At 43.7% G+C, this 16,313-nt stretch overlaps 1 non-coding gene across 1 annotated transcript; it reads right to left on the reverse strand.

The window, feature by feature from the left end:
- Positions 1–3,066: 3,066 nt before the first annotated feature.
- On the reverse strand, positions 3,067–3,140 carry TRNAI-AAU (transfer RNA isoleucine (anticodon AAU)). Its single transcript has one exon. It is a non-coding gene; the product is annotated as a tRNA-Ile (tRNA).
- Between the last annotated feature and the right edge of the window lie 13,173 nt (positions 3,141–16,313).

A 16,313-nucleotide genomic window follows, 5' to 3' on the forward strand; every position in this document is an offset into this window, starting at 1 on the left:
GTAAGTACTAGTATGAGTGCTTACTTTCTTCTCTCTTGCCATGAGGCAAGTGTGACGCTCGTTGGGGAAGAGGGATGCCTTGTTGAAGGCTGTGGCGGCGAGTCCTTCATTGTCGGAGTCGGAGGAGGAGCAATCCGAATCCCACTCCTTTCCGATATGTGCCTCGCCCTTGGCCTTCTTGTAATGCTTCTTCTTCTCCCTTTTGTTCCCCTTTTCCTGGTCACTTTCATTATCGGGACAGTTAGCAATGAAATGACCAAGCTTACCGCATTTGAAGCATGAGCGCTTCCCCTTGGCTTTGGTCTTGCTTGGTTGTCCCTTGCGACCTTTAAGCACCGTCTTGAATCTTTTGATGATGAGAGCCATCTCTTCATCATTAAGTCCGGCCGCCTCAAACTGTGCCACCTTGCTAGGTAGCGCCTCCTTGCTTCGTGTTGCCTTGAGAGAAAGGGGTTGCGGCTCGTTGATCGGACCATTCAAGGCGTCGTCCACGTACCTCGCCTCCTTGATCATCATTCGCCCGCTAACGAATTTCCCAAGAACTTCTTCGGGCGACATCTTGGTGTACCTGGGATTTTCACAAATATTGTTCACCAAATGAGGATCAAGAACGGTAAATGACCTTAGCATTAGGCGGACGACGTCGTGGTCCGTCCATCGCGTGCTCCCGTAGCTCCTTATTTTGTTGATAAGGGTCTTGAGCCGGTTGTATGTTTGTGTCGGCTCCTCGCCCCTTATCATCGCGAACCGTCCAAGCTCGCCCTCTACCAACTCCATTTTGGTGAGCAAGGTGACGTCGTTTCCCTCATGAGAGATCTTGAGGGTGTCCCAGATCTGCTTGGCATTGTCCAAGCCGCTCACCTTGTGATACTCGTCCCTGCACAAAGAAGCTAGCAACACAGTAGTAGCTTGTGCATTTTTATGAATCTGTTCATTAATAAACACAGGGCTATCTGAGCTATCAAATTTCATTCCACTTTCCACAATCTCCCAAATGCTTGGATGGAGAGAAAACAGGTGAGTACGCATTTTGTGACTCCAAAATCCGTAATCCTCTCCATCAAAGTGAGGGGGCTTGCCAAGTAGAATGGGGAGCAATTGAGCATTTGAACTATGCGAGATGCGCGAATAATCGAAAGAAAAGTTTGAGTTAACCATCTTTCGTCTATCGTAGTCGTCGTCGTCCTTTTGGGAGGAGGAAGATTCGTCGCTGTCGTAGTAGACAATTTCCTTGATGCGCCTTGTCTTCTTCTTCCTCCCGTCCTTTCTTTTGTGGCCCGAACCTGAGTCGGTGGGCTTGTCATCATTTGGCTCGTTGACGAAGGACTCCTTTTCCTTGTCGTTGATCACGATTCCCTTCCCCTTAGGATCCATCTTTTCGGGCGGTTAGTCCCTTTCTTGAAGAGAACGACTCTGATACCAATTGAGAGCACCTAGAGGGGGGGGGTGAATAGGTGATCTTGTGAAACTTAAACTTATAGCCACAAAAACTTGTTAAGTGTTAGCACAATAATCGCCAAGTGGCTAGAGAGGAGTCTCAACAAAACACAATACTACAAGAGATCAAACACAGAGATGACACAGTGGTTTATCCCGTGGTTCGGCCAAGACCAATGCTTGCCTACTCCACGTTGTGGCGTCCCAACGGACGAGGGTTGCAATCAACCCCTCTCAAGCGGTCCAAAGACCAACTTGAATACCACGGTGTTTTGCTTTGCCTTTCAATATCCCGTTTGCGAGGAATCTCCACAACTTGGAGTCTCTCGCCCTTACACTTGAAGTTCACAAAGAAACACGGAGTAAGGGAGGGAAGCAACACACACAAATCCACAGCAAAATGCGCACACACACGGCCAAGAATCGAGCTCAAAAGACTATCTCAAAGTTCTCACTAGAACGGAGCTCGAATCACTGAGAATGACAAACGAATGCGCAAAGACTGAGTGTGGATGATCAAGAATGCTCTAAGGTTGCTTGGTGTTCTCCTCCATGCGCCTAGGGGTCCCTTTTATAGCTCCAAGGCAGCTAGGAGCCGTTGAGAGCAAATCTGGAAGGCCTTTCTTGCCTTCTGTCGTCGGGTGCACCGGACAGTCCGGTGCACACCGGACACTGTCCGGTGCCCGATTTCTTTCCTTAAACGGCGCAGCCGACCGTTGGCTGCTAGAGAGCCGTTGGCGCACCGGACAGTCCGGTGCACACCGGACAGTCCGGTGCCCCCTTCCGACCGTTGGCTCGGCCACGTGTCGCGAGCGGATTCCGCGGCCGACCGTTGGCCCAGCCGACCGATGGCTCACCGGACAGTCCGGTGCACACCGGACAGTCCGGTGAATTTTAGCCGTACGCCGTCGGCGAATTCCCGAGGGCGGCCACTTCGCTCGAGGCAGCCTGGCGCACCGGACACTGTCCGGTGCACCACCGGACAGTCCGGTGCCCTAGACCGAAACAGCCTTTTGGCTGTACACAGCCAACTCTTCTCTTTTCTTCTTCTTTCCATTTCTAATACTTAGACAAGTATATTAGTACACAAAACCAATGTACTAAGACTTAGAAACATACCTTTGCTCTTGTTTTGCACTTTGTCCATCCATAATCATGAATTCACATTTAAGCACTTGTGTTGGCACTCAATCACCAAAATACTTAGAAATGGCCCAAGGGCACATTTCCCTTTCACCAAGTCCAACTACTCAAAATCCACCTTCGCACTCATCCGGGTCGTTTACAGCTTCTATGTTTTCTCCACCACCAGTAGCACCATTGGGAGTGAGAGCATCCTCACAAAATGTCACGTAAGCATCATCATGTGGGTCTTGATCTTCTGTATGTTATTCATTTCCTAAATCTGATTCATCTTCATGTAACCTTGGGTTCGAACTCATCTTTACAATTGTATTCTTCCTCATCTGCTACTATCTTGCCATATATGTTAGGATTTCGAACATGTCTTCTATTCTAATAAGATATTTCTCATGTTTTTATTATTAGCGATCGGTCTCCTTTTGATCATCGTTCTTGGACTAAGACTGCAAAAAGAAAGAAAAAAGAAGTTTAAAAACTAAAAATAATTGGCCCATGCAGGTCTCGAACCTGCGACCTTCGCGTTATTAGCACGACGCTCTAACCAACTGAGCTAATAGGCCAACTCCCAAGTCCAACTACTCAATATCCACCTTCGCATCATCAGGTTCGTTTACAGCTTCTATGTTTTCTCCACCACCAGTAGCACCATTGGGAGTGAGAGCATCCTCACAAAATGTCACGTAAGCATCATCATGTGGGTCTTGATCTTCTTTATGTTATTCATTTCCTAAATCTGATTCATCTTCATGTAACCTTGGGTTCGAACTCATCTTTACAGTTGTATTCTTCCTCATCTACTACTATCTTGCCATATATGTTAGGATTTCGTACATGTCTTCTATTCTAATAAGATATTTCTCATGTTTTTATTATTAGCGATCGGTCTCCTTTTGATCATCGTTCTTGGACTAAGACTGCAAAAAGAAAGAAAAAAGATGTTTAAAAGCTAAAAATAATTGGCCCATGCAGGTCTCGAACCTGCGACCTTCTCGTTATTAGCACGACGCTCTAACCAACTGAGCTAATAGGCCAACTCCCAAGTCCAACTACTCAATATCCACCTTCGCACTCATCAGGGTCGTTTACAACTTCTATGTTTTCTCCACCACCAGTAGCACCATTGAGAGTGAGAGCATCCTCACAAAATGTCACTTAAGCATCATCATGTGGGTCTTGATCTTCTTTATGTTATTCATTTCCTAAATCTGATTCATCTTCATGTAACCTTGGGTTCGAACTCATCTTTATAGTTGTATTCTTCCTCGTCTGCTACTATCTTGCCATATATGTTAGGATTTCGAACATGTCTTCTATTCTAATAAGATATTTCTCATGTTTTTATTATTAGCGACCGGTCTCCTTTTGATCATCGTTCTTGGACTAAGACTGCAAAAAGAAAGAAAAAAGGAGTTTAAAAACTAAAAATAATTGGTCCATGCAGGTCTCGAACCTACGACCTTCGTGTTATTAGTACGACACTCTAATCAACTGAGCTAATAGGCCTATATATATATTATTACTCTATAAGAACCTAACGTAGACCGTGGTGCACGGTTCTGCCTTCTCACGGCGCATATGACCCACATGTTAGTGTCTCCCTTCTTCCTCGTGCGCGCCCTCTCCCCTCTACCCCTGCATCTGCATGGTCCTCGCCGCAATCCCATCACCGATTAATGCCTCAGCCATGGAAGAAAAAATCCCGTCACTGCCACAGAAGGAAACACACCCCCTCGCCGCTATCCACGCCTCACAGCAATCCAGCACGCAGGAACCCCATTGCTGACAACGCGCAAGACCACCCATTGCCCAATCGTTTTTCCCATGCGCCGTGGATGCCTCGCCCATATCCTCTGTGCCCCAAACGCAATCCACGCCTCGTCGCCATCCAGCGCACAAGACCACCATCGGCCTGCATCCCATCGCAAGTGCAGGACCACCCGCCATCTCATTCTTCCCATTCTACGCGCCAACCCCGCCTGGATCTTCCGATGCTCGTGTACTTCCCATTCTACGTGCCAGCCCCACCCAGACCTTGCGATGCTCGAGTATGAGATGGAAGACACCTCTCTGAGCGCTCAAATATGAACACCACACCTCTCTGAAACACAAATAGACTTGTTTACAAAATAGAGAACTATTCGTGTGGCTGTTCATCTGAAAATTTAGGTTTGTATTTCTAAGTTTTATATATGTTTTTTCTCTCCAATTGACTGTAGCTTTATCATCCGTGCACCCTTTCCGTGAATAAATAGAGTTTTAGTTGTAGTTGAATCAATATTTGTGGGCAATGTATCCTGTGCGGTATTTTGTATATTGAGTGTACCACATGAGCTATTTTAGCACTTGTCAGATTTTTTTATTTTATAAAAAATCAGTCACTCAAATCTGAACACCACACCTCTCTTCAGAAACATTAATATGATATGTAGTATGCTATCCAGAGTTTTGTCTAAAAATATATCTACCTGATCTCAAAATTCATGGTTTCCCTTTATATGAACTGTAGTTCCTGTGAGATCACGACATTTATATGAAACTGTAGATTTATCCAAAAATTTTGATGGTTCAAACTATGTCCTATATACTAGTTTAATCTGTTCAACATGTTGCAGTTCTTGTCAGATCACGAAGATTAACCTGTTCAATGTGATCCAATCCCCTTAGCCATATCATTTGTCTTATTAGTCCATGCTTCTATACACTGTGTTGTTTTAGTTCGGTATCTCTATCCTGAACTTCTGTGTCTCTGGTAAAGTACCCCCATCTAATGACATTCTTAGTCGTGGTAAATTGTTGAATTAGGAAGAAAATGTGTTGCAACACAATTGTCTATTTTCACACTTTTGTGAATTGATTTAAGGGTGTCACTGTTTTTCCCAATTCATCTATCAGTCTGCTACACAAATTCGTGATCTCCCTTTATTTTAATTGTGAGTCAACTATGTCTATCTTCACACTTTTGTGAACTGATTTAAGGGTGTCACTATTTTTCCCAATTCATCTATCAAGCTGCTACACAAATTCCTGACCTCTCGTTATTTTAATTGTGGATTGATTTAAGGGTAAGTTGCATTCATCATCCTTTTTAACATAATTCTCTTAGTCACCTTGTTGATTTTTCCTGCTACTGCCCTCACATTTTGCTCAACCTTTCACTTCACAGTATGAAAAAGGCTCTTGCCTGGCTTGATCTATCGAATGAAGCAGCCAAAAATCGTGCTGCTGATTTTTTTTCCGGCAAGATTGTTCTCACAAGAGCTAAGGTTAGCAGTCATTTCTTGTGTCCATTATCATTAGAGTACATCTCAGTTTTTTTCTGATCGTGTTAGAGTATATCCAACCTTTTCTCTTTCTAGGTGAGAGATGAGATGAGACGTTGCTTTTGAAATTATCTATCCAGTCCTCATAAAGTCATAAAAGTCTGGCAATGCTAAGTACATGGTAATTGCTAATGGCAAGAATAATTAGGGGATGCTATTCAAGTATATGTGCCCGGTTGTTGTTGTTGTCCCCCCCTTTATCGTTTTGTTTCCTGATTTCGACAATACCATTACCTGGGACGCTCACGAGACTTATATAATATTGAAAGTCGCCTAGAGGGGGGGGGGTGAATAGGCAAATCTGAAATTTATAAACTTTAAGCACAACTACAAGCCGGGGTTAATGTTAGAAATATAATCGAGTTCGAAAGAGAGGGCGAAAACAACTTACAAGCAAATAAGAGCGGATGACACGGTGATTTGTTTTACCGAGGTTCGGTTCTTGCAAACCTACTCCCCGTTGAGGTGGTCACAAAGACCGGGTCTCTTTCAACCCTTTCCCTCTCAAACGGTCACCTAGACCGAGTGAGCTTCTCTTCTCAATCATTTGGGACACTTAGTCCCCACAAGGACCACTACACAATTGGTGTCTCTTGCTTTGATTACAAAGATCTTGGGAACAAGAATAGAGGAAGAAGAAAAGCGATCCAAGCGCAAGAGCTCAAAAGAACACAACAAAATTCTCTCTTCTAGTCACTAATTGCTTTGAGTGGAATTGAGACTTGTAGAGATTTTGATTCACTCTATTTGTGTCTTGTATTGAATGCACTAGCTCTCGTATTGAGTGTGTTGGCTGAAAACTTGGATGCCTTGAAGTGTGGTGGTTGGAGGGTATTTATAGCCCCAACCACCAAAGTGGCCGTTGGGGAAGGATGTTGTCAAAGGGCGCACCGGACAGTCCGGTGGGCCACCGGACACTGTCCGGTGCGCCATCCACGTCACCCAACCGTTAGGGTTCGACCGTTTGAGCTCTGACAAATGGGGCCACCGGACAGTCCGGTGGTGCACCGGACAGTCACTGTTCACTGTCCGGTGCGCCTTCTGGCGCCTGCTCTGACTCTATGCGCGCAGTCGCGCACTGTTCACTGTTCATGTAGCTTTTGCAGACGACCGTTGGCGCAGTTAGCCGTTACTCCGTTGGCACACCGGACAGTCCGATGTTACACCGGACAGTCCGATGAATTATAGCGGAGTGGCTCTGTAACACCTCAAAATCTTATTTTGTGAATTATGTAAAATTTTCCAAAGATTTGGAGTTAGAATATTTTTGTATCTCTTCTTCCAAAACTTTTGAAGTCACATCTCCTAAAATAAAATGTTTTATAATAAAGATTCAATAAAAGGGATTCTTAAATGAATTATCCTTTATTTAAGCTAATAAGTATTATATAAGTATAAATATTAGAGCACTCCTTTGAAATATTTGGATCAAAAGAAAAATAAATCATAATGAAGACTTGATATTAAAATTCTCCTAAACTAAATAAGTAATGTGTAAATCAATCCCTTGTGAATTATGCATATAGGAGCATTCATTTAGGTGGATAATTAACCAATAAATAAATAAAATACATCATAAATTCATGTTGAGGTTCTTTGTTTGCTGCATTTAACTAGTGTTTGAATTTCAAAGCAAATTTGAACTCAAATCTATTGAAAAATAGAGAAAACAGAAAAACGGGAAAGCATTCCTACTGTTGGGCCAAAACTAGCCCACCTCGGCCCAACTACTCCACTTCTACCATGTGTGGCCTGCTCTCTCGCGCCCACTCACGCGAGTGGCCGATGGGTGGACCCCACTGCTCAGCCTCACCTACCACTCGCTCAGCGCTGCCCTCTTTCCCCTTCTTCTCTTGCAGACAATCCGGGCCCACCCCTCCAGCCGCTCCCCACGCCGCGCGATTCCTGGGAGCTTGACGCCCGCGCCACTCGTCCGTGTGTCATGTGGGACCCACCGGTCAAACCGCGCAACCGAACCCGTTTCCTTCGTGGCGACTGACTGGTGGTCCCGCTCCTGTAGGATCTTCTTCTTCCCCAACCAACATTCCGCCATCTCTGTGGTTAGCTCCGCAAATCCGCTTCTGAGATTCACATCTTCCCCTCGACGCGGATTCGACTTGGCCCTATAAAAACATTGCGGGTCTTCCCCTTCCTCTTCCCCATTGACGAGAACTCGACCTCGGTGGGAGCTCAGCATCAAGGGGGGGGGGCGAGTGCAAAGACAACCGCCACCATGGTCCTGCATTCTTCACTATCGAACGTCGTGCACTACACCTGCGGCGCGGTATTTGCCACGGCTGCTGCGCAGATCGGGGCCACGGCAGTGGCGGGGCACCCAAGTGCGCAGTCTGTGCTCCTGTTCCTCACCGGCGCCGGGTTGAGCTCACCAAATTTCTCTGCTGTCGCCGTCGTGACTTGGTCGGGATCTGGTCGGTTTTGCTACGACACCAGGGGTGAGTTCTTCTACTGTTCGTCATCATGTAGGTTTCGGGTAGTGGTGTTCGGTCCGTGGTCTCGGGCTCGGACGACGAGCTCTGCCAAGCTCGCTGCCGCGACTATGGCTCGGCTGCAGGCGTAAGGTAGGAGATGTACTAGTGTCGTTGATCTACGGGGTAACGGTCTAGATTAGAAAAGTGGTTGTGGCTGTCGGATCGATGACGGACGACCTGGATTATATCAAGGATACCCCCCTTCGAGGGATTGGTCCAGATCCGTTGATCTTGGATCCATCGGCTGGGGCTCTCGTGTCGGTGCTTTAAGGGAAGACCGTTAGATCGGGATCCGACCACTGACGTTGGACACCGGTTCGGAGCCTGGGCTTCTAATCCGCACCCTTGATTTGTGATCGCGCGACCACCATTCACCCATACCCCTTCGCTGAAACCGTTTTACAAAAGAGCCCCCACGGTTTATACAAAACAACCCACAGTCCACCTCTGAGTTGCCTGAGTCTGGGAAAAACTTCTGGTTCTGCCCCTGTGTTTCTCTGTATTTGGTGCTCGGTCCGGAGAGCAATGAAAATGGATAATTAATTACAGAAATTGATTTTTATTACAAAAATAATTCTAGAAACTTGTGAAATTCATAGTTAATTCATTTAACTCCATTTAGTCATTCCAGTTGCAATAATTTTGTATTGATATTGTTTATCACCTAGTACCTTTGTTTAGCCATGAAACTTGAATTAAAATTGTTCATTTGAATTAATCTATTCTAGGTACTAAATAACTCCAGAAATTCATAACTTGGTAACCGCAACTCTGAAATTAGTAATTCTTGTTCCTACGATCTTGTTACGCGGCGTAGAATATTATTATGTAGTTTGTTCTTATGTTTGGTGTGATGTTAATTTTGCCTATACCATGTTTGTTTGTATTGCTACGACTAGTGCGAGGACACGTGTTATCTGAGGAGCAAGTTGGTACCTGGAATCAAGTCCCAGGCAAGTTGTGCCCTTGATCACTTCTTTTTACCCAGTCATGTTCTGATTAATCATAATGATCTGCATAGGTTAATTTTGATGGGACCCAATAGGTTACCCTAGTTTGACTATCTTTATACCTTGTTTACCACTAAATTTTTGGGTAGTACCTGCTATTGCTTTATGTGGTTCTGGGTATGGAGATACATTACTATTCATTATTATATTTTTATTATCAGTTGTTATTTATTGTTCATTCTAAGATCATTATGTTAATCGGAACATGGAGAACCACCCGGGAAAACAGTTCTACCACAAGGGTTTATGGACGCCCTTGGCTGATTAACTACGAAAGCTAGTGGATGATTACCTTACCCGAAAGGGGCAAGGGCAGTAGGGGAGTGGTCAGTGTAGGGAGGTCCTTGGTTGATTTTGCTGCGATGGTGGTCAGTCGAGGGACTCCTGCACTGGAGCTTCCTATAAACTGTAGTGGGTTTTCTGAAGCTAGTGGAACTTTGTAAAGGCCTCGTAGTGTTACCCTGCCTCGCCTCCTCGGTAGAGGTGTATGAGATTGGCCGTCTCTTGGCAGATGGGTAACATGACTTGTGGGTAAAGATGCGTAACCTCTGCAGAGTGTAAAACTGGTATACTAGCCATACTCACGGTCATGAGCAGCTCGGACACTCACATGATTAATTTATGAAACTAAATTCAATTTGCCATATGCATTGCATCGCAGGTGATGTTGTTACTTTTTTACTACTTTAATTGGGTTTGGTATTTACTTATACTTAGTAACTGCTAATAAAATTTTGACCAACTTTAAAAGCAATGCTCAGCTCTAACCATCCTCTTTGGTAAGCCTTACACTTCACCTGAGCTCCCACCTTTGGCGAGTTCATGCACAATATTCCCCACAACTTGTTGAGCGATGAACGTATGTGAGCTCACTCTTGCTGTCTCACACCCCCCCACAGGTCAAGAACAGGTACCACAAGATGAGGCACATGGAGGTTGCTGCGATGTGTTCTTGAGAGGTCTAGGTCGTCGTCTCCCAGTCAACTTTGGGTTGCTGGACCGTTGTCTCCTTATAATGTAATTATTCATTTATTTTGTATAGAACTCCTGTTATTTAGTAAAGATGTGACATTCGATCATGTGCCATGATTCATCATATGTGTGAGACTTGGTCCCAGCACACCTGGTGATTATGTTCGCGCCCAGCTCTTGGTGGCCCTAAAACCCGGGTGTGACAAAAGTGGTATCAGAGGAATGTTGATTGTAGGACGAAGCCTAGATAGAACTAGACAACCATTCTCTACTTACCTTTGCCACTCTGATTCTTTCTAAACTTTCCTTAACCTTTTCTCATCTATTTCCGCTTTACTCTGTTTACTCTTGCCTTTTTCCTTCTAAAGACAACTTGGATTTCACACTTTGAAATCCTGTGCCTAAAGTGACTTTTAGGAATAGGAGACCTAATCTTAGGAACAAAAACAAAACTATTTTTATAAGTATGCTTGAATGCTTGTTCTTATGATATTTGTTTGATTTGGACCTTTGATTGAGTGTGATGAGTTGTGGAGTAATGTCCACAATTACATCTGTATATACATATAGGCAAAAAAATGTTTATAAATAACTAGACAACCTAGATTATCCTTCATTAAAGATCCATCTCATCCTAATAGATCCGTCTTACCTTAGAAAATTCACTCTTACCTTAATAGATTCATCTTATCTTGAAGGATTCATCTTATCCTAACTACTTTACTTACCCCATCTTAATAGATCTAACTGACCCCAAAAGATTCTACCTTATCCTTATGGATTCATCTTGCCCTAATTAGCCTATTGATCCCACTCTAGAATAACAACCATGATCTAATCCAAATTTGAGTTACTTAAATAAGTTAGATAATGTTGGCGACAAAAATTAGGCCCTAATTCTATAAACATATCTTACCCTAAATTAATACCTTGGACTAACTCGTCCGTAAACAACAACCTAACCTACATCATAGGTTGCCTAACCCATTTGTTCAAAAAGCAAAGTAAAACTCTGCTCAAACCTACCTACCTCGTGTACCACGTCTATCCTAACTATATGTCCTTAACTCGGATGGCAACTCCAAGAAGAAATGTCAAAGAAGACCAACCACGTCAAAAAAAGGATAAGCATCAACTCAAGTCTTCAAAGATCAAGTTGAATCGTCAGCGGAATCAAGATCCACAGTTCTGGATGAAGTCTTTCCTTATTATACTCTTCCTTGCCATAACCTATACTTGCCATAACCGTTCCTCATCTGACATAATAAATGGCTAGACATATATATATATATATATATATATATCCATATTTTCCAAATCATCTACTAACGTGTATAAAAAAACTTCAAACAAAACTTTTGATTCCTAAACCAAATGAGAAACTAAATTTCAAACTAAACTGGTTGCATCCCTTTTTCTTACAAATCTCGAGGATGAGATTTCTGTTAAGGGGGTAGGATTTGTAACACCTCAAAATCACATTTTGTGAATTATGTAAAATTTTCCAAAGATTTGGAGTTAGAATATTTTTGTATCTCTTCTTCCAAAACTTTTGAAGTCACATCTCCTAAAATAAAATGTTTTATAATAAAGATTCAATAAAAGGGATTCTTAAATGAATTATCCTTTATTTAAGCTAATAAGTATTATATAAGTATAAATATTAGAGCACTCCTTAGAAATATTTGGATCAAAAGAAAAATAAATCATAATGAAGACTTGATATTAAAATTCTCCTAAACTAAATAAGTAATGTGTAAATCAATCCCTTGTGAATTATGCATATAGGAGCATTCATTTAGGTGGATAATTAACCAATAAATAAATAAAATACATCATAAATTCATGTTGAGGTTCTTTGTTTGCTGCATTTAACTAGTGTTTGAATTTCAAAGCAAATCTGAACTCAAATCTATTGAAAAAATAGAGAAAACAGAAAAAGGGGAAAGCATTCCTACTGTTGGGCCAAAACTAGCCCACCTCGGCCCAACTACTCCACTTCTACCATGTGTGGCCTGCTCTCTCGCGCCCACTCACGCGAGTGGCCGACGGGTGGACCCCACTGCTCAGCCTCACCTACCACCCGCTCAGCGCTGCCCTCTTTCCCCTTCTTCTCTTGCAGACAATCCGGGCCCACCCCTCCAGCCGCTCCCCACGCCGCGCGATTCCTGGGAGCTTGACGCCCGCGCCGCTCGTCCGTGTGTCACGTGGGACCCACCGGTCAAACCGCGCAACCGAACCCGTTTCCTTCGTGGCGACTGACTGGTGGTCCCGCTCTTGTAGGATCTTCTTTTTCCCCAACCAACATTCTGCCATCTCCGTGGTTAGCTCCGCAAATCCGCTTCTAAGATTCGCATCTTCCCCTCGACGCGGATTCGACTTGGCCCTATAAAAATGTTGCGGGTCTTCCCCTTCCTCTTCCCCATTGACGAGAACTCGACCTCGGTGGGAGCTCAGCATCAAGGGGGGCGAGTGCAAAGACAGCCGCCACCATGGTCCTGCATTCTTCACTATCGGCTGTCGTGCACTACACCTGCAGCGCGGTATTTGCCACGACTGCTGCGTAGATCGGGGCCACGGCAGTGGCGGGGCACCCAAGCGTGTAGTCTGCGCTCCTGTTCCTCACTGGCGCCGGGTTGAGCTCACCAAATTTCTCTGCTGCCGTCGTCGCGACTTGGTCGGGATCTGGTCGGTTTTGCTGTGACACCAGGGGTGAGTTCTTCTACTGTTCGTCGTCATGTAGGTTTCGGGTAGTGGCGTTCGGGCCGTGGTCTCGGGCTCAGATGGCGAGCTCTGCCAAGCTTGCTGTCGCGACTATGGCTCGGCTGCAGGCGTAAGGTAGGAGATGTACTGGTGCCGTTGATCTGCGGGGTAACGGTCTAGATTAGAAAGGTGGTTGTGGCTGTCGGATCGATGACGGATGGCCTAGATTATATCAAGGATACCCCCCTTCGATGGATTGGTCCAGATCCGTTGATCTTGGATCCATCGGTTAGGGCTCTCGCGTCGGTGCTTTAAGGGAAGATCGTTAGATCGGGATCCGACCACTGACGTTGGACACCGGTTCGGAGCCTGGGCTTCTAATCCGCACCCTTGATTTGTGATCGCGCGACCACCATTCACCCGTACCCCTTCGCTGAAACCGTTTTACAAAAGAGCCCCCACGGTTTATACAAAACAACCCGCAGTCCACCTCTGAGTTGCCTGAGTCTGGGAAAAACTTCTAGTTCTGCCCCTGTGTTTCTCTTTATTTGGTGCTCGGTCCGGAGAGCAATGAAAATGGATAATTAATTACAGAAATTGATTTTTATTACAAAAATAATTCTAGAAACTTGTGAAATTCATAGTTAATTCATTTTAACTCCAAATTTAGTCATTCCAGTTGCAATAATTTTGTATTGATATTGTTTATCACCTAGTACCTTCTTTTAGCCATGAAACTTGAATTAAAATTGTTCATTTGAATTAATCTATTCTAGGTACTAAATAACTCCAGAAATTCATAACTTGGTAACTGCAACTCCGAAATTAGTAATTCTTGTTCCTACGATCTTGTTACGTGGCGTAGAATATTATTATGTAGTTTGTTCTTATGTTTGGTGTGATGTTAATTTTGCCTATACAATGTTTGTTTGTATTGCTACGACTAGCGCGAGGACACGTGTTATCTGAAGAGCAAGTTGGTACCTGGAATCAAGTCCCAGGCAAGTTGTGCCCTTGATCACTTCTTTTTACCCAGTCATGTTCTGATTAATCATAATGATCTGCATAGGTTAATTTTGATGGGACCCAATAGGTTACCCTAGTTTGACTATCTTTATACCTTGTTTACCACTAAATTTTTGGGTAGTACCTGCTATTGCTTTATGTGGTTCTGGGTATGGAGATACATTACTATTCATTATTATACTTTTATTATCAGTTGTTATTTATTGTTCATGCTAAGATCATTATGTTAATGGGAACATGGAGAACCACCCGGGAAAACAGTGTTACCACAAGGGTTTATGGACGCCCTTGGCTGATTAACTAGGAAAGCTAGTGGATGATTACCTTACCCGAAAGGGGCAAGGGCAGTAGGGGAGTGGTCAGTATAGGGAGGTACTTGGTTGATTTTGCTGCAATGGCGGTCAGTCGAGGGACTCCTGCACTGGAGCTTCCTATAAACTGTAGCGGGTTTTCTGAAGCTAGTGGAACTTTGTAAAGGCCTCGTAGTGTTACCCTGCCTCGCCTCCTCGGTAGAGGTGTATGGGATTGGCCGTCTCTTGGCAGATGGGTAACATGACTTGTGGGTAAAGATGCACAACCTCTGCAGAGTGTAAAACTGCTATACTAGCCGTGCTCACGGTCATGAGCAGCTCAGACACTCACATGATTAATTTATGGAACTAAATTCAATTTGCCATATGCATTACATCGCAGGTGATGTTGTTACTTTTTTACTATTTTAATTGGGTTTGGTATTTACTTATACTTAGTAACTGCTAATAAAATTTTGACCAACTTTAAAAGCAATGCTCAGCTCTAACCATCCTCTTTGGTAAGCCTTACACTTCACCTGAGCTCCCACCTTTGCCGAGTTCATGCACATTATTCCCCACAACTTGTTGAGCGATGAACGTATGTGAGCTCACTCTTGCTGTCTCACACCCCCACAGGTCAAGAACAGGTACCACAAGATGAGGCGCGTGGAGGTTGCTGCGATGTGTTCATGAGAGGTCTAGGTCGTCGTCTCCCAGTCAACTTTGGGTTGCTGGACCGTTGTCTCCTTATAATGTAATTATTCATTTATTTTGTATAGAACTCCTGTTATTTAGTAAAGATGTGACATTCGATCCTGTGCCATGATTCATCATATGTGTGAGACTTGGTCCCAACACACCTGGTGATTATGTTCGTGCCCGGGTCTTGGTGCCCCTAAAACCCGGGTGTGACAGGCTCCCCAAATTCCCGAACCTGGCAAGTTCGGAGTCGATCTTCCTGGTGCACCGGACAATCCAGTGCGCCAGACCAGGGCAGCCTTCGGTTGGTTTTGCTCTTTTTATTTGAACCCTTTCTTGGACTTTTTATTGGTTTGTGTTGAACCTTTGGCACCTGTAGAAATTATAGTCTAGAGCAAACTAGTTAGTCCAATTATTTGTGTTGGGCAATTCAACCACCAAAATCAATTAGGAAAAGATTTGACCCTATTTCCCTTTCAATCTCCCCCTTTTTGGTGAATGATGCCAACACAAACCAAAGCAAATATATAAGTGCAGAATTGAACTAGTTTGCATAAGGTAAGTGCAAAGGTTGCTTGGAATTAAACCAATTTACATTTTCATAAGATATACATGGATTGATTTCTTCATTTTAATATTTTGGACCACGCCTGCACCACTTGTTTTGTTTTTGCAAATTTTTGTAAAATTCTTTTCAAAAACATTTTGCAAATAGTCAAAGGTATATGAATAAGATTGAAAGAAGCATTTTCAAGATTTGAAATTTTCTCCCCCTGTTTTAAATGATTTTCCTTTGACTAAACAAAACTCCCCCTCAATGAAATTCTCCTCTTAGTGTTCAAGAGGGTTTTCGATATTAATTTTGAAGAGGTTATACCAATTTGAAATTATATCAAAAAAATACCAATTGAAAAACTTCTTTTAATACCAATTGAAAGACTACATTTTTGAAATTGGTGGTGGTGCGGTCCTTTTGCTTTGGGCTAATACTTTCTCCCCCTTAAACATGAATCGCCAAAAATGGATACTTGTGAGTGAAATATAAGCACTTCATTACTTTCTCTCCCCCTTTGGCAAACAATATATGAGTGAAGATTATACCAAATTGGAGAGCGAAGCGGAGTGATAGCGAAGGATGAATAATTCGATGGAGTGGAGTGGAAGCCTTGTCTTCGCCGAAGACTCCATTTCCCTTTCAATCTATAACTTAGCATGAAATGC

This window comes from Zea mays, chromosome 2 (assembly GCF_902167145.1).
Source record: "Zea mays cultivar B73 chromosome 2, Zm-B73-REFERENCE-NAM-5.0, whole genome shotgun sequence".
NCBI classification, from domain to species: domain Eukaryota; kingdom Viridiplantae; phylum Streptophyta; class Magnoliopsida; order Poales; family Poaceae; genus Zea; species Zea mays.